General features: G+C 46.5%; 1 pseudogene; it reads right to left on the bottom strand.

Annotated features, from left to right (window-relative positions):
- Positions 1-1,641: 1,641 nt before the first annotated feature.
- Positions 1,642-1,740, bottom strand: LOC120100185 (U6 spliceosomal RNA; annotated as a pseudogene).
- Between the last annotated feature and the right edge of the window lie 15,743 nt (positions 1,741-17,483).

Genomic DNA, 17,483 nt, shown 5'->3' on the forward strand with positions numbered 1-17,483 from the left:
AAATAAAATACCTGACTTAAAAAAATAAATTCATGATGCAAAAAAAATATTTTAAGGTTTTTATTTTATTTTTAAATGTCACTGTCATTTTAAATGAATGTAGGTGGCTGTGGAGGCCAGAGGTGTCAGATCCCCTAGAGATGAAGTTCTAGGCAGCTGTGAACTACCTGATGTGGATGCTGGGAACTGAACTTAGGTTTGGGTCTTCAAGAGCAGTAGATGCTCTTAACCACAGAGCCATCTCTCCAGCTTCCTCGGACTCAGGTCCACTGGCAGAACCTTGTGGTTTCTTCTGGATCAAACTGATTTGTGAATGGTGTTTGAGAGTGGATCAAGCTACTGCTGCTGATTTGTGTGACCTGAACTGCTGATATCCTGACAACGAAGACTGGAATCACCCCAGAGAACTATTTCTAAACAGGTCCACATCCCCCTCTGCCCTGTTAACCTTTCCTACTACCTCTGGTGAGTGGTGGATTAGAGGGGAGGTTAAAGCATGTAAGAACCCTTATTAAAGTAGGCCTTGAAAAATCAAAGTCTGCAAGGGAAAAGACAAAAACTTTCCATTATGAAAATTGATTCTTCAATCTGGATCACCACCTAAGATCCTTGAAGGATTGAGTCCTTCAGACTGAAAAGTAAATCCATCCATAAGGCCACAGGAAAAATAAAACATTTTTTAAAAAACTGGCAGGAGGGGCTGGGGATTTAGCTCAGTGGTAGAGCGCTTACCTAGGAAGCGCAAGGCCCTGGGTTCGGTCCCCAGCTCCGAAAAAAAAAGAACCAAAAAAAAAAAAAATAACTCTGACTATTAATGATATAAATTCCCTCCGTGAAAAGACAGGGATAGATTAGATTTAAAAAAAAAAAAAAGCAGGCACCATCTGTTTGCTGCCTCTGAGAAAGGGCGGCTTATCACAAAAGAGATGTTACTGTAGACTGAAAGACTGGGGAAATGTACTCTAAGCAAATGGACCCAGGAAGCAAGCAGGTGTTGCTATCCTAATATCTGTCAAAATAGACCAGTCCAGACCCCCTGGAGAAGAGGTAGAGGCTAACTTTATACAGATGAAGTGAGCAGCTCGCCCAGAGGACTTTACAGTTCTAAATAAGTATGCTCCAAACACAGGGGCACTCAGTTTCACGAGACGAGTACGACTAGTTGTGAAGTCACCAGCACGGTATAGCCAAACCTACTTTGCTGGCTAATTTAAACATACATTTTCCCCAACATAATATCTTTATTACTTGGAAATTTAATGCAATAAATTTACCTCAATCATACTGGCTTCCCATTCCCCCCAGGTTCACCCTCTCATCCTGGTGCTCTCCTTCACACCCCAAGAGAAGAATACACCAGCTCTCATCTGTGTTGCCCATATGCTGGTTGAGCAAGGTCAAACTCCCAGTGGTCAGCTCCTTACATATATAATACGGAGTCCTCCCCGTGCCTGCCCCAGAACTCGTCAACTGTAAGGAGCTACACGTCAGTGTCTTTATCACATCTTTTAAGAACTCTCTTCTATAGCTTCCTGTTCTGAACTGGTTCTTTGGGGAGAGGCACAGGTAGAGGAGAGCAGTTGTCACAGAAGCCTTCGATGTTTCTCATTCTCACTCATGAGTCTGCAGTCATCGATACCAAAAAATACAGAACATTCCATGAATTTCATGACATCCTTGTGTAGGGGCCACGCTAATCTTTGTATCATTCCAATTTTAGTATATTTTCTGCCTAAGATATATAGATAGATATAGATATAGTCGTTTGAATGGAAACTAATGGGCAATGCCATTCTCTGAAGACATGGATTATGCAATGAAATTCTCAGTTCCATGCACAGAATACCTCCCTAGGAGTTATTAGCTAGGGATACCCCAAAGGTCTCCAAGGCAACACAGGCTACGGCCGTTCCTCTCGGTTCCTCACCATAACTGTTGCTAAGACGCTATGGCTGACTACACGATTTGTCATAGTGCTGGAGGGCACCATGCAAGCCTCTGGTGAGACAATAAAGGACTTCCTGAGTGCTGGACCCTGCATGCTGCAACACTGACTTAGCAAGCAAAGTGGCCTACTGCCTCAGTAGTGACACAACTCAGAGGGGTCACCAACCACTTTCTGACCAGCTTTGAAGCCTGTTTCCACCAAGGGAACTCATGCCTGGTGCTGTAAACCTGGTCAGAATCTCGTCTGGGAAGTCAGTCCCTAGGGCTAGCCTAACACTGCTGTTTTGCTAAGTGGTCATGTAGACTGTGCTACCAAACAGACATAAGAACTGACAAGGTGGGTTGGGGATTTAGCTCAGTGGTAGAGCGCTTGCCTAGCAAGCACAAGGCCCTGGGTTCGGTCCCCAGCTCCGAAAAAAAAAAAAAAGAAAGAAAGAAAAAAGGAAGAACTGACAAGGTTCAATGAGCTCAGACCCCAGGAATCTCAGAGACCCGAGACTGGTAGGAACGGAGCTGCTCCCTACTCCCTACCTGTCTATGTACCCGCTCTGGAACATGTAACCATGACACCCACGGAGAGGACCATGGGCAGACCATAAAGTAACACCTAGAGCCCTCTATGCTAATGAGATACCTTTAGCCAACGAGTTTCCCTTTCTGAGTATTCCTTCCCCACAAAAAATATATAATCCCTGGGTCGTCCCAAATAAAGTGTATATATTTATATTCTCCATCAAATAAGTCAGTATGAACAAGCAAGGGTCATCTCAGAGAGCGGCTTCATTAAGAATCACTGTGGGAGGGCTGGAGAGATGGCTCAGCGGTTAAGAGCACTGACTGCTCTTCCAGAGGTCATGAGTTCAATTCCCAGCAACCACATGGTGGCTCACAACCATCTGTAATGGGATCTGATGCCCTCTTCTGGCCTGCAGTCACATATGCAGGCAGAATGCTATACATAAAAATAAATGAATAAATCTTTAAAAATTAAAAGTCTCTCCCTTGTGGGCCCCAATAAATGAAAATAAAAATAAGTGAAATGCTTTAAAAAAAAAAAAAAAGAATCACTGTGGGGAAGGAAGGTCTTCGTCTAAAGAGCCACGCCTACCTAGGAAGTCTTTCTTCCCTCCAGCCCCTCTGGTACACTCAGCCCTGGCTCCCAATCAGACGGTATTCCGCTTGTTTCTGTTCTGGGTTTTACCTTCCTTCTCTGCCTAAAGGGCAGATGCCCCAAGGAGAAAGACAGACCCCAGATTCCTGACTCGGTCTCCTTGCGGTTCGCTGGTGGTGGGAATCACTGTGGATTCCCTGTTTAGGACTTGGCCCTACCCCCTCCTTGCATCTTGCCAGAGGCCCCGCCCCTTCCTAGCATCTTGCCAACGGTGGAGAGGCAGGATGCAGGACAACAGTCATGTTGTGAAACTGCCTTCTAAATATTTATGTCTTTATCCATAGGTTAGTGCTACTCTCAATCCTGGCCAGAAAAGTTTTATTTTACCACGAGTAGCAGTTAATACAGACTCGTAAGTGGTCAACGTGCTGATAATAAGTAACTGATTGTGCGCTAGTTATTCCTAAACAGTATATCTATAGTAAACCTCACCATAGGGCTCAGAGAACATTCTGGAAGAGGAGACAAAAGAGTGAAGGAGCCAGAGGATAGGGAAGAGTGCTGTGAAATACTGTTTAGATACAATCTGACCATTACACTCATGAATTCAAAGCAGCTATGGCATCTACCCAGTATCCTGAGCGAATGCGTCACGAGACCATACCCCTAGCTGAGAAAATATCGGCAGTTTTCAGCTGTTGGGAAAGAGAGAAGTTTTCCTTGTGGATGTGTGTTTCAGGATATTTGATCACACTGTGAGCACCAAGATTGTGATATTTAATGGGGGAAAAAAAACATTTTTAGTTGTGGTGTGGTACAGCCTTAGCACACGCCATTAGTCCAAGAGCTTTCTGCTTGAATATTGTAAACAAGGTTAAATAAAGAAAGCCATAGGTCGAGAGATGGAGCAAGCAACAAACTGACAAGGAGCGAACATAGGATTATTTAAAAAAAAAAAAAAAATCCTAGTAAGGAGTCAGGAGGACGGATAGCGAGACGCACAGGAAGTAGAAGGGAGGGACATTCAGTTTGAAGGAAGTTGTTTGAGATGGTGCGAGAGAGGGGTGTTCCTGGTAGGACATAGGTCAGCTGGGTGCTTTCTCTGCCTCTCTAAACCGGCAGACTTTCACCCCAGCATCTGACTCCCAAGTCTTCATTGGAAAAATCGAACAATTGAGATTTTGTTATAAAAAAAAAAAACCAAACAAACAGATGGGACCTAGGTTGCCTCTGCTCAAGTGGATGGCCCTTCGTGTGCATTCTGTCAGCACTAATTGGACTCACTGAATTATAAAAGACAAGGATTACAAAATAGGAGTGGGGAGAAGAGGAGAAGATGAAGTAAGGAAGACCTGTGGGTTTATCTGGGATGTATTAGGGGAAGGGGGTGGATATGATAAAAAAATACACTGTATGTATATATGTGTGTATGTATGCATACATATATATGAAATTATCAAAGAATAAATAAAAAGGTTTTAAAATTACTCTCTTAGCTGTAAGACTTTCCCCCTCTGTGATCCTGGGAATCGAGTCTAGGGATGGCTTTCACGGTTTGGTGTGCTGACTAGTTTTATGTCAACACCAGTTAGAACTATTTGGGAAGGGAGAACTTCAACTAAGATAACGTTCCCACCAGGTCGGGCTGTACGGGAGCGTATGGGATATTTTCTTAATTAATAATTGATGGGTGGGGGGCATCTCCCTTTGGGTGCCACGCCAGAGCTGGTGTTTCTGGCTGCTTTTGGGAAAGCAGGTTGAGCAAGGCGTGGGTAAGCACTCCTGCATCGGGTCCTGCCTCCAGGTTCCTGCCCTGCTGGAGTTCCTGTTTCCACCTTCCTAGATGATGAACTACAGCTATAAGAGGAAATAAACCCCTTCCCCCACAACTTTATGTCTTCTTTGTTGTTGTTTTTGTTTGTTTTGTTTTTGTCATGTTTTATCACAGCAGTAGAAACCCAAAGACATTTGGGATCTGAGGCACGGAGACCACGTCATTTAGACTTTCTGCCTTACAACATCAGAAACCAAGACAGGCTTATTTAGCCGATGTTAAGGCAGGGACATGGCAGCCTCCTGGGCTGACTGGAGAGTTTGGACCAGAAATAGCAGGATCAGGAGGTGAAGACAAGAAACCAGTCTAAGAGCAGGCAAGTCTAGCCTCGGTCTTGTCAGAGTTTTCAATACACTATACAAGTCCCAGTTAGGGGAGGAATAATGTAATTGTCAAGTGCCTGAGGAGAAAAACAGTCCGGCAGCCCTGGAGTGTAAGAATTGCTGAACTTTGTGCCCCACCCTGGGCTTACTGGATTGAGAACTGTGCACACTATCAGTTCAAAACACATGAGCACCACCCCCGTCATCATTTTCCCCATGGGAGGAGCTGATAAAACGTCAACCCTGAGTGCTGCCTGGCCCAGGCCAGTCTTTGCCAGTCTTCCTCTCATATCCACCCTTATGCTAAAAAACAGTCATTTCCTGCGGGCACTAGGACAGCCCCACCCCTACCCCCAGTCAGTTGGAATTTTTTTTAGGGTCTGAGGACATCTGGAAGCCTTGAGAGAAGCTTTGCTGTAAAAACCCTTGATTCTTTTTAACTGCTGAAGGTTAGAAACCCCTTTTTTCTTTCTCTCTTATGTAACGTTTTGGACAATGGTGGTATGTTAAGCCAGCAGCTGCTTTTTGTCCTTTGTCCCAGTGTGCCACTCTCATAGGGACAAGCTATTTAGTTTTCCTGCTATACTGAGGGGAAGATGAACATGAAAGTTCTGTATCTGGAACCCAGACAGGGATGAAGAAACCTGCCTTTGACAGTGTAATGACTCTGAAATGGGGGGGGGGGGGGGGAGGGACACAAACTCAGGAGTGGCCAAGAATAGAACTTTTCCTTTTTCAACTGGCTGTGCCTTGGCCAAGGCCTTTCTCAGGAAGGCTTACTGTGGAAATTCCCTGCTCCTCCTGGAAGTCCCCCACCCTTACCCACGTGGACAGAGGCTCTGAGTGCAGAGGCCAGTGGGTTGCTATCCTTGGTCCTGAACCGTCCTTCTTAGTTGGAGCAACAGTTCACTTTCTCACTGAAAATCGGAAGCAACAGAGAAACATAACGAAAGAACTCATTGCAAAGTCTGGCCCCCAAGACAGTCTGCCACAGTGAGTCACTGGACTTCTTAATATCCCAGAGCTCAGGCCTAAGGGTTTGGCTCAGTTGATAAAAGGCTTTCTGTGCAAGCTCAAGGACCTGAGTTTGAATCCCCAGAACCCATGTGAAATTCAAGGTGTGGTGTATGTCCTTGTAATTCCCGTGCTGCAGAGGTGGAGACAGAGAATCTCTAGTACTAGATGGACAGACAACCTAGCCAAGTCTGTGAGCTTCCATTTCACTGAGAGAGACTGTCTCAGAAAAGAAAGTGGAGAACAATGGAAAGCACGAGACATCAACCTCTGGCCTCCAGGTACATGGCACACACACCTGTACACATGTGCACACAAACACACATGCATGCACACATACCACACACACACACACATACATACATACATACATACATACATACATACATAACACACACAAAATAATTCATTAGTTATTCACAAAACAAAATAAAAGCTGGGTGGTGGCGACCGTGCCTTTAATCCCAGCACTTGGGAGGCCGAGGCAGGAAGACCTCTGACCACAAGACCAGCATGGTCTACAGAGTGAGTTCCAGGACAGCCAGAGCTACACAGAGAAAACCTGTTTTGATGATGATGGTGATGATGGTGGTGGTGGTGGTGATGATGATGATGATGATGATGATGATGGTTGGATTTATTAATTAACTTGAAAACCCAAGAAGTTCAGATGTATCTCACCACTGGCCCTTGGCTCACAGCAATCCTTCTGTGATGGCGGGTTTCTGTTTGTAGTCCATGCAGTGGTTGTCTGCTGATCTTCTCTCATTGATTTTGTGTTTTGCCCCTGTTAGCATTCATTCTAAAAATGCCTCCCTGGTTCTTAGGAAAGTCACCTCTTTCCACCCTCAGATTCAGGTAGGAGGTTGGTGAGGAGAAAAAAGTATTCTAGGTGATTAGGGAGGTATATACCCATAATCCAAGGACTAGGTCCTGAGACAAGAGGATCTCAAGTTCAAGGCCAGCCTGGGCTACATAGTGAGGCCTGTCTCAAAGCGATAATAATATAAAGTAATTCTGATTTGGGGGTTATTTTCAAAGCTCCGAAGCCCACTTTGCTGAAGGCAACAGCAATTTGACTGGGCCTGGGAGCCGAGTGTGACCAGAGAGCGGTGTGCGGAGGTGCTCTAGATTGTCACCTACCAGTTCTCAGACTTTCTCCATTTTCTATCTCATGAAAATGTTGCTACTCCAACCCTGCTCCCAACTGCTTTAATTTCTGCAATGTGGCCAATCTTACTGGAGCTTCGTTTCGGACATTCGCTGTGTCTGTGCTCTCTGAGGAGTTGGAATAGTGCCATCCGGGCATCCACACACTGAGCTCAAGGTCAGCTTCTGCCTGTGGCCGAGCGCTATATATACACTATACCTACATTCCCAGGTGTATTGGAATCGTAACAATTACAGTGAAGAAACTGTCTTTAGGACTGAAGGGGACAACGCCCACAGTGTAACCCCAAACCATTTATGAGCGGGAGGTACCTTTGGGAACAGAGAAACATAAGGAGTAGCTGGAGAGGGCCTTGCACTTCATCTGGACAACACATCAAAGCTGCGCCTAGTGATGGGAACACGGGTGAGCCCACCCGAGGGTGAGAGTGTGGGAGAGCTGGCCCCACCACTCATCTACCATGGAGTGGTGTAGATGCAGGGGTGATGCCCTCCCTTCCCCCTCCACCTGCAGCAGCTGGGAGGGCGGGCCCTGAGTCATGAGAGCGGGGAACTGGCCCTGCCCCTCACCAGCTGCAGCACATGGGAGAGTGGTTCCTGCACCTTGACTGAACAGCACAGTAGGGCTGGCCCTGGTTGAGGGGGCACAGGTGAGCCATCTGTGGGGGTGAGAGTGAAGGAGAGTTGGCCTAGCCACTCAACAGACTGCTACCCTTGGGGGAGTAGACCCCACCCCCACCTTGACTGGGCAGCATAATGGGTCCGGCTCTGGAAGAGTGGGTATGGTCGAGCCAGCTGAGGGTGACATTGAGTGGTCTAGCCTGAACAGTGCTGGAGAGCTTCCCAAGTAGTGTGTGTGTGTGTGTGTGTGTGTGTGTGTGTGTGTGTGTGTACAATAGTAATGCCTTTTAATGTTGTTGTTGTTTAACCCAAGAAGGAAGTTTGGATGGGTAACTTGGTGTTCAAGACAAGCCCTGGTGAGGAGGACAAGCATTGAGAGGACTTAATCCATCTAGGGATCCACTTGGTTTGGCTCATGCACACAACCCTCTCCCAATAATGCCCTCGAGATTCTCGACACATGAACCTGGCACACACACCCCGCTTAGAGCGACGCATCTAGCGACCGAGACCGCCGCTCACCTCAGGTTCCACATGAGTCTGCTTTAAGCAACGGAAACGGGTTACTTCCCTTAGCAATCCCTCAATGACAGCATGTTTCTACCCAAACACATCATCCCGCAACACCTTGGGGAACTATGGGACTAATGCATACTGGACTACATTTAGGCACTTGTACCATGAGGGAAAATGACCACCGGAACCCTGACCCTTACCAAACAAGCTTCTGAACCGCATGAAAAGAAGCCCCAAACAGTAACGGGGCGTTTGAGCCCTTTCTCTCAGGTATTTCTCAGCATCCACTGGGCCGTGCTCACGTGAAGTGTAGTTTCCTTTGTGAATAAAGTTTCCTCAATACTTTTGCAAGTCCGTGAGGGTCTTTGTTTCAATTCCTTGGTTAAGAGGCCAAGAATCCGGGAACACCTAACCTGACCACCAGTAACACTGGGTCAAAACGGGGTGCCTGGCTCTACCTGTAAGGGCTCAGCTCCCTGTCACATCAGCACCAGGGATGGCAGGGAGCACCAAGTCCCATTGGTGCAACACTGATATTCTATAGGCAAAAGGCTCTGCTGATTCTAGCCAGCAGGATCTTTAATGGACTTAAAGTGCTTTTCTCAAGATACTTACTAGTTGCCAAAGGAGCCAGGCATAGGGGGGGCTCCTAACTGTAATCACACAAGATGAAAGCCCCGAGGCAGGGGGATCACAAGTTACAGGCCAGCCTGACCTATACAGAGAGCGTTGCAAGGTAGCCTGGGGGTGTAGTGAGACCCTATCTCAGAAACAAACAAAACAAAAACTGCAAAGAGGGAAAACTCTGCCAGATGCCACTTAAATAACTAAAAACGTGAGTCACATGGTACCTGCGTCATATGCCTGCTGAGATGACATGGTGAAGGAGGCCCAGCGTCGTGACTGTGGCATTTTGAAAAAGATCTATTTATGTGTATATGTATGTCTGTGTGTGTGTGCAGTGTGTGTGTGTGGGGGGGGTTGTGTGTCCAAGGGGACCAGAAGAGGGTGTAGGATCCCTGGAGCTGGAGTAGCAGGCAGTTTTGAGCTGTGAGGTGTGCATGGGTTTGGGAATCTGAGCAGCTGGTGCTTTTAATCACCGAGCCTGCTCTCCAGCCCCCTGTGGTTTCTTTTTGCAAATGTACAACCTGAATTTAATTATGAAGAAACATCATACAAAACCAAACTGAGAGACACTCTGTAAATTACAGGATGGTGCTCATTAGAAGTGTCAAGGTCATAAAGACCAAGGAGAGGGGGGAAAAAAGGAACTCTCCTAGACCAGAGAACATGAAGGGAACATAAAAGGTAAATTGATGTTGGATTTGATCCTGAGCCAACCCCCAGCATCAGTGAGATGATTGGAAGCGTTTGAACAAGATCGATGGTTACTTAATAGCGTTGCATCAGCACCGGCTTCCTGCTTGGAGTGTTCTTTGGCTCTGTCATGTTAACATGTGGGGAAGGTCACACAGGACACGTCCATACTGTTTGTGCAGGGCAATCTTTAAGCCTGATATTTCAAAATTCCAACCTAGGGGCTGGGGATTTAGCTCAGTGGTTAGAGCGCTTACCTAGGAAGCGCAAGGCCCTGGGTTCGGTCCCCAGCTCCGAAAAAAAAAAAAAAGAACCAAAATTCCAACCTACAAGAAAGTAATTCGTTGATACCGAAATGATAGGATGCGGGGCAGGGGTGGCGCACACCTTTAATCCCTGCTCTTGGCAAGCAGAGGCAGGTGGGTCTATGCTCTAAGCTAGCCTGATCTACATAGTGAACTCTAGGCCAGCCTGATCTACATAGTGAACTATAGGTCAGCCAGGGTCACACAGAGAAAACCTACCTTGAAAAACCAGTCAGACAAACAAGCAGACAAACAAAACCACACTACCAACGGCAGATTTCTAAGATGATATAATATTTAAATAAGACAATGAAAACTTACATGCAGTCTTGCGTTGCCTTTCGTGTAAGGTGATACCCACGGGCTTGGAGTCACATGAAAAACATGAAGACATGCAAGGGAATTGAACTGACTGTGCTCGAGTAAGGCACCAGCAACCTGCCACTGGGATCCTTAGCTCTTCGGGCTGGAGGGATGGCTCAGTGGTTAGAGCACCGACTGCTCTTCCAGAGGTCCTGAGTTCAAATCCCAGCAACCACACGGTGGCTCACAACCATCTGTAATGGTATCTGATGCCCTATTCTGGTGTGTCTGAAGACAGCCACAGTGTACTTATATATAGTAAATAAATAAATCTTAAAAAAAAAACACTTCTCCAACGTCTTTTGTGATATTTGATATGTTTAAGGGTTTTATTTGTTTGTTTGATTGATTGTTTGAGACAGGACCTTACTAGGCTGGCCTGGCTCATAGAGATCTACCTGCCTCTGCCTCCTGAGTGCTGGGAGTACAGGTGTAAGCTGGGCTTGAGAGGTGTGTGTGTGTGTGTGTGTGTGTGTGTGTGTGTGTGTGTGTGTGTGTGTAAAATAACACGCATGTATCTCTAAAGCACCACCTAACAGCTGGGCATCCTGGTGTGTGTCAAGGGGCTGAGATGGGAGGGAATGGAGCTGGAGGTCCGCCTGGGCCGCACGCTGAGACCTTGCCTCAAAAAACCCCAAATGGTTGAGGTAGCACGTGCCTGTAATCCCAGGTCTTGCAGAGACAGAAGAATATATCCAGTTGGGGGTCAGTCTGGTCTACATAGCAAATTCCAGGCTGGGCAGAGGACTATATAGCAAGAAAAAAAACAACCCCAAACCCCACAAAAACGAACAAACAAACAAAGCTCACCCAATCAATAAGCTACCCAAATCTGTCTTTCAACATCCCGATCGATCCACTTCATCAATGTTCCCTGAAGCAGAGGTGCCCTTCCCAGCCGTCCTCTCCTCAGCCTCAGAAGACAAGCCACTGTGGTTACACATCTTCCCTTAGATTCATTTTCACGGGAAATGAAAAACAAGAGATAAAGAAAGAGGGCGAAAGGACTGATGATCTGAAGTCAAACCCTACCACCTGCCGTGGGAAGGAGGACTCTGTTCTTGAGACTGACCTCTGACCTTCACTTGCACAGTGCATTCTATACCAATACGCGTTAATAACGAGGTAATAAATACACTCAGACAGTTTTCTTTAAAAAAGACTAAGAAAGAGAAGTACAAAGGCCAAAAATATTGACTGATAATATTTTTTAAAAGATTTTTTAAAATTTTATGGGTATGGGTACCTTTTGACTACATGTATGTCTGTACACCATGTGTACAGTGCCCATGGTAGCCAGAAGGGGGCGTCAGATCCCCTGGAATTGGAGTTACAGATGGTCGTGAGTCTCTATGTGGTTGCTGGGAACCAAACCTGGGTCTTCTGGAAGAGCAGCCAGTGCCTTTAACTGCTGGACCATCTCTCCAGCCCCTAATTCAATTCTTTAAGTCACTGTCTGATTCCTACACAAGATCCACAAATGCTTGGGAGAACACAAATGAGAAAAGTCTGTTTGTTCACAGAGACAGTCTCCCTGGGTAACCTGGCTGGCCTGGAGTTCAACATGTCATGTAGACTAGGCTGGCCCAGAACTCACAGCAGTCTCCTTTCCTTTGTCTCCCAAGTGCTGGGATTAAAGTTATACACCACAACACCTGGTAAGATTTTTATTTTTAAAGTAAGTTCTCTCTGGTCCTAGACGATGTACTAGGTGGGTTAGACTTTTGGTTTCATCTTGGCTCCTACATCTGCCTTGCTAATTCTTAGCCTGCCACACTCCCCTCTCTCAACAGGATCTTACTCTACAGCACAAGATGGCCAGGAACTTACAACCTGTCCCAGGTTGTCCTTAAATTCACAGCACCTTGTCTCGGGCCATGAGTGTTTAATGATACGACCCGTACTCTGACCTGTTTGTTCTTTTGATCAGTCCTCGAGTTCTTAGAAGTGATCGTGCTGGCCTTCTTTACTACTATTTGGATACAGCGTTTCCTCGACTTTGTCCTCTATCCCTGATGCTCTGTCTCCTGCTCAGTGGGGTCCACCTGTGATGTTTTCCATTGTGGTGTTTGAGTCTTGATTTTCTTCTTCTCTTTTTCAGAGTATCACTTTCTTGCCCATCTCACTCCCATGTTGTGAATAAAAAATACAGCAAACCTGTAGCTAGCATTAAACCAGTGGGGAAAACAGAAAGAATTTTATTTAAATCACAGCAAAGCAAGGGTACTTATTCTCTACCATGTGCATGCATGTAGGTATATATGCACATGCATATGGTATGTATGCATGTGTATATGTTATGTGAATATGTGTTTTTTTTTTTTTGAGATAGTGTTTCTTTGTGGAGCCTAGCTGTCCTGGAGCTTACTCTGAGGACTAGGCTGGCCTCGAACTCACAAAGACCTGCTTTCCTCTGCCTTCAGAGTGCTGGGATCAAAGGTGTGAACCACCACCACCTGGCTATGGGCTGCTTGTTTATGTGTGTAAGTTCAGATGTGAGTATGATATGGTGGATGTGTGGTGTAGTGTGGTATGGTGTGGAGGTCAGAGGTCAACAGGGGTTGTGTGTGTGTGTGTGTGTGTGTGTGTGTGTGTGTGTGTGTGTCCTCACCTTGTTTCAGGCAGTCTTGTTGTTGTTGCTGCTGCTGCTGCTGCTACATATATCAGGCTAGTTAGCCCTGAAGCTTCTATCTCTGCCTGCCATCTCCCTGTAGGAATACTGGGGCTTCTGATAGAACATGGAGTAACTTAAAAAAAACCCAGCTGAATCACCAAAAAGTCCTACCCCATCACGAGTGATAACTTGTACAGCTTTTGTACTAAGGAGTCACTTTTGATGGCCTTGTACCTCCCCGATAGCCTAGAAACTCCCTAGACCAGGACAGCTGGGAGGCAGCTATTTCGAGTTTTGTTATATAACCTAAGCTGGCCTGGAACTGGCAGCAATCCTCCTGCCTCAGTCTCTTGAGTGCTTGGATTACAAATGTGTGGTACCAACCCTTGGGTTATTTTATGTTTAGCCTGCCTTCCGAAGAACACGGTTTTGTCTTAGCATGGTGGTTAGCCATTGATCTGGGCAGGGCTTGTGTTCAAACAAAACTTTTACTCGCTGCTGACTGCATAGGTGGGCACGGCTCTCACAGTTCAGGCAGCTGTCAGGTTAGCCGTGGCTTTTACACTCCTCTGAGCCAGCCCCAGGCCTCCTGCACAAGCACTCATTTCCTTTTCAGGCAGAAACACGCGCGGAGAGTATCTAGACCACCATTATCTTCCTGTTTAGTTTCTAGCGGAGTATTCCCCTTCCCTCCGGAGCCACAGCCTGGGGCCAGCACAGCTATGGGTTTCTACCTTCGTTTTCTACTTAGTTTGCTGCTTTTACAGTCTGTGCTAGCAAGCCCAGACTCTCCACTCCATTCCAAATCACTCGCTCCCTCTTGCCACCAAGTTGGCTTTCTCGTCTTGTCCCAGCAGAAGGGTGAACACTGTCAAGCCAAGTACAGTGGCAGGATGCTCAAGGAAGGCCGCAGATGCACACTGGTCTCACCCCAACCGTCAGACTTCTCTTTGAGTAAACGCCACTTATTTTGTGATTTACTTCTGCTTTATCTTCAGAGCCCTGAAGTGGCTGGGTTTTCTATTCTAAGGAAATCAGAGCTTAAAAACTGGGTGGAGGAGGCTCAGTAAACACATTCGCTGCTTACTCAAGAGGACTGGGGTTAGAATCCAATCACTTGTGGGAGCTGGCTCACAAATACCTGTAACTTCAGCTCTCCGGAACCCGATTCCTCCTTCTGACCTCCTTCCGACACTCAGGTGTGTGCCCTTGCAAACACACACACACTCAAAGATAAAATTAGTTAAAAGCTAAGTGAAGAATTCTGGTCTCGCGTATAAAAAGTTTTGAAAATCAGCAATCCATCATAACTGTGTGGAAAAAGCTGAGCAAACCAGAACATCGAGGGTCGGGGGATGAACCTGATTAACCCCAGCACTTGGGGAGGGGGTGGCTGAAGGATGCGTGTTCAAGGTCATCCTTGACTACATAGCAAATGTGAGACCACCCTTCTCTTTACACATCTGGGCAGAGAAACGAGGCTCTGGTGTGAACCACTGTGTCCAGAACTGGAGAGACTGGCAGGTTCAGAAGCACGTCTTAGGGAAGCTCTTAGGAACGACAGTGCCAAGTCACCATGGTTTTCTGCTTCCTCCTGTTCCCCCTGTTCCTCTTGTCCCCCCCCTCCCGTTCTTCTTGTTCCTGCTGCTCCTCTTGCTCTTCCTGATCCTCCTCCCCCTGCTTCTCTCCCTCCACCTGCTCCTCCTGCTCCTCCTCCTCCTCCTCCCCCTGCTTCTCTCCCTCCCCCTGCTCCTCCTGCTCCTCCTGCTCCTCTTCTTCTTGAGATGAGGTCTTTCTACATAGCCCTGGCTGTACTGGAACTCACTATGTAGACTAGGCTGGTGGTGAACTCACAGAGATCTGCCTGCCTTTGCGTCCCAAGTGCTGGGATTAAAAACATGTGCCACCCGACCTGTGCTCCCCAAATTCTTATGTTGAAACCCTAACTCTCAATGTGATGGGCTTCTGGCTTTGTGGCTTTGTGACTCTGCTCTGTGCCAAGGACATAGGGGGACAGAGGCTAGTGCAAAGAAGAAGTGGGTCCTCATCAAATACTGAACCCTAATTTCAGCTCCCTCTTTCTCAGAGTCCACAAAGTCTATGATATTTTCGTTGCCACAAATTCAATTGACTAAAATATCTACAGAGGATCAGGTCTGGGTATGTGAGAAAAATCCCACAACACAGTTGTTTCTCCTTCTACTCTCTAAAAGGATTGATTTATTGATCACACACACACACACACACACACACACACACACACACACACACACACACAGACAGCAATATGAGGGGTTCAGAAGCTTTGCTTTCGAAAAAAAAAGCTAAAGACAGAAAAAAATGAAATCTCATATTTAATTTCATGTTCCAATTTGCAATTCATAATATTATTCCATTAGGGGCCATCATTCAAAATGTCTTAAGTCTGAGAATGAATCATTATTTAACTACATGCCGAAGCTATACTTCAGAATGACTCATTTATATCATAATGTTCACCGAATGAGAATGTGGGTCACCACCGTGTCTCCTGGGCCTGCTTTTCATGGCAGCTCTCACAGCCAGTGTGCCAAGAGTTGGTGCTCAACGTTCCCAGTGAGATCATAGGCCTAGCCCAAGCATATTTATAGCATTGGGACATAGAGGTCTTTTCCTCCAACCCCTTGATTTCCAGATAAGAAGGTGGAGGCCTGAAGATGTAAAGACAAAGCTACAGACAGACCCAGTGGCTTTAATCACCTTTAATCCCGGCACCTGGAAGGCAGAGGCAGGTCGATCTCTGAGCCTGAAGCCACCCCGATCTACAGCATGAGACCCGACTTCAAATAAAACAAAGTCAAGCTATAGAGTTCATTTTGTGCTTAGAAGTCATCTCTCCCACCTTCCTCGTCAGTGGAAGTCCTTCACTGTACCATCACCCCGCCAGGGGGATGATGTAGTCGTATAAGCATTCTCCCACTGAGACCAGAAAGCTGTGTCGTCTCCCCACCAAACCACTAGGAAAGCAGAGGAAAAGATCTGTCAAAGGCCTCTCTTCCTCTCGGGTTGAGGAAGACACAGTCATGAAGACATGGAATTCAGGCCCTCTTTATCTCTGCTCCCAATTCTCTGTAAATGGGTGCCTGACGTCTCTTGTCTGTTGCTGGATATCCGGTGCTACAAAATCTGTTCCTTGTGTGGATTCCAGTTTTATTTAGGTGGCTGTGTCCAGTCCTTTCAAACTTAGGGAGTGGCCATCACTGCCTCACAACAACCATGTTGCAGTTAACAATCGGCCCCAGCCGCATGTATTCCTAGGCACCATGACATTGAAACTCTGCCTGCTGAACCACATAGGAAATCTGCCGTGTAACAGCAGCTCCCTCTAATGCCTCCTCAATTGACAGTTTCTCAATGCCGTCCTGCCCACCGCAGCTGAAAAGCACTGTATTCAATAAATCCCACTTCTGCTGTTTTCCGTCTTGGTGGGCTCTATCACTGTTTGCATCAACAGCCTGTCACCATGGGACCCGATAACCTCCTTGGTCTACAATGACTCACTTGTCTTATGATCCCCTATTTTCTGTTCTGATCACTTTATAATATTTGGAGGGGGGCATTGACAGCTACAACTTAGCATGCAAAACACTGATTTAGGGTGTCCATTCATGGAAGAAACCATCTATAGCATCCAGGGCATGCTGGCATCAGCCTGACTTGCCAACGATGTGCGATATCTTCCTTAAGCAATCTTCCCCAGAGCGTCTGAAACGTCTGTCCAGGAGGAGACGGAATAGCATTGTGTTGCTGTGTTAGGGGCCAAGCACTGCTGAGGAAAGATACCTCAGACTCAAAAAGTACACAGAAGCGAAGAGTGTTTATTCAGGTGGATTTCCCACATGTGGGAGTGGAGTCCCCTGGTGGACTAGCAGGCCCAGCTTTTATTGTCAGTTAGGGGAATTCCAGGAGATGCCGCGTGCCCTTTACCTTGATTGGTTAGTTTTATCTCTAGGGGTCTGACTGATTCTCACTTGGTTAGGCTCTGGAGATTTTCCAGGGCATTTGCTTACTCATTCTAGCTACCTATCTCTCAGGCCAGGTCAAATGACCAGGTGTCCACAGGTTGGCTGCTCAAGGCTGTGCTTGGCTGACCACAGGGCTCCTGGATCTGGGTTCTCATTTCTGGGAAACAGAAACTTAGCCCTAGCCTCCCAAACTGCCAGTTTTCAGTCTCTGATGGAGTCAGCCTGACTCTGACTAACTCAGTCCTCTCAGATGTTTTGGCTTGATTTTGGTTTTTTGTTTTTTGGGGTTTTTTTTTTTTTGTTTGTTTGTTTGCTTGTTTTTGCAACAGGTTTCTCTGTGTGGT

This window comes from Rattus norvegicus, chromosome 1 (genome assembly GCF_036323735.1).
Source record: "Rattus norvegicus strain BN/NHsdMcwi chromosome 1, GRCr8, whole genome shotgun sequence".
NCBI lineage: Eukaryota > Metazoa > Chordata > Mammalia > Rodentia > Muridae > Rattus > Rattus norvegicus.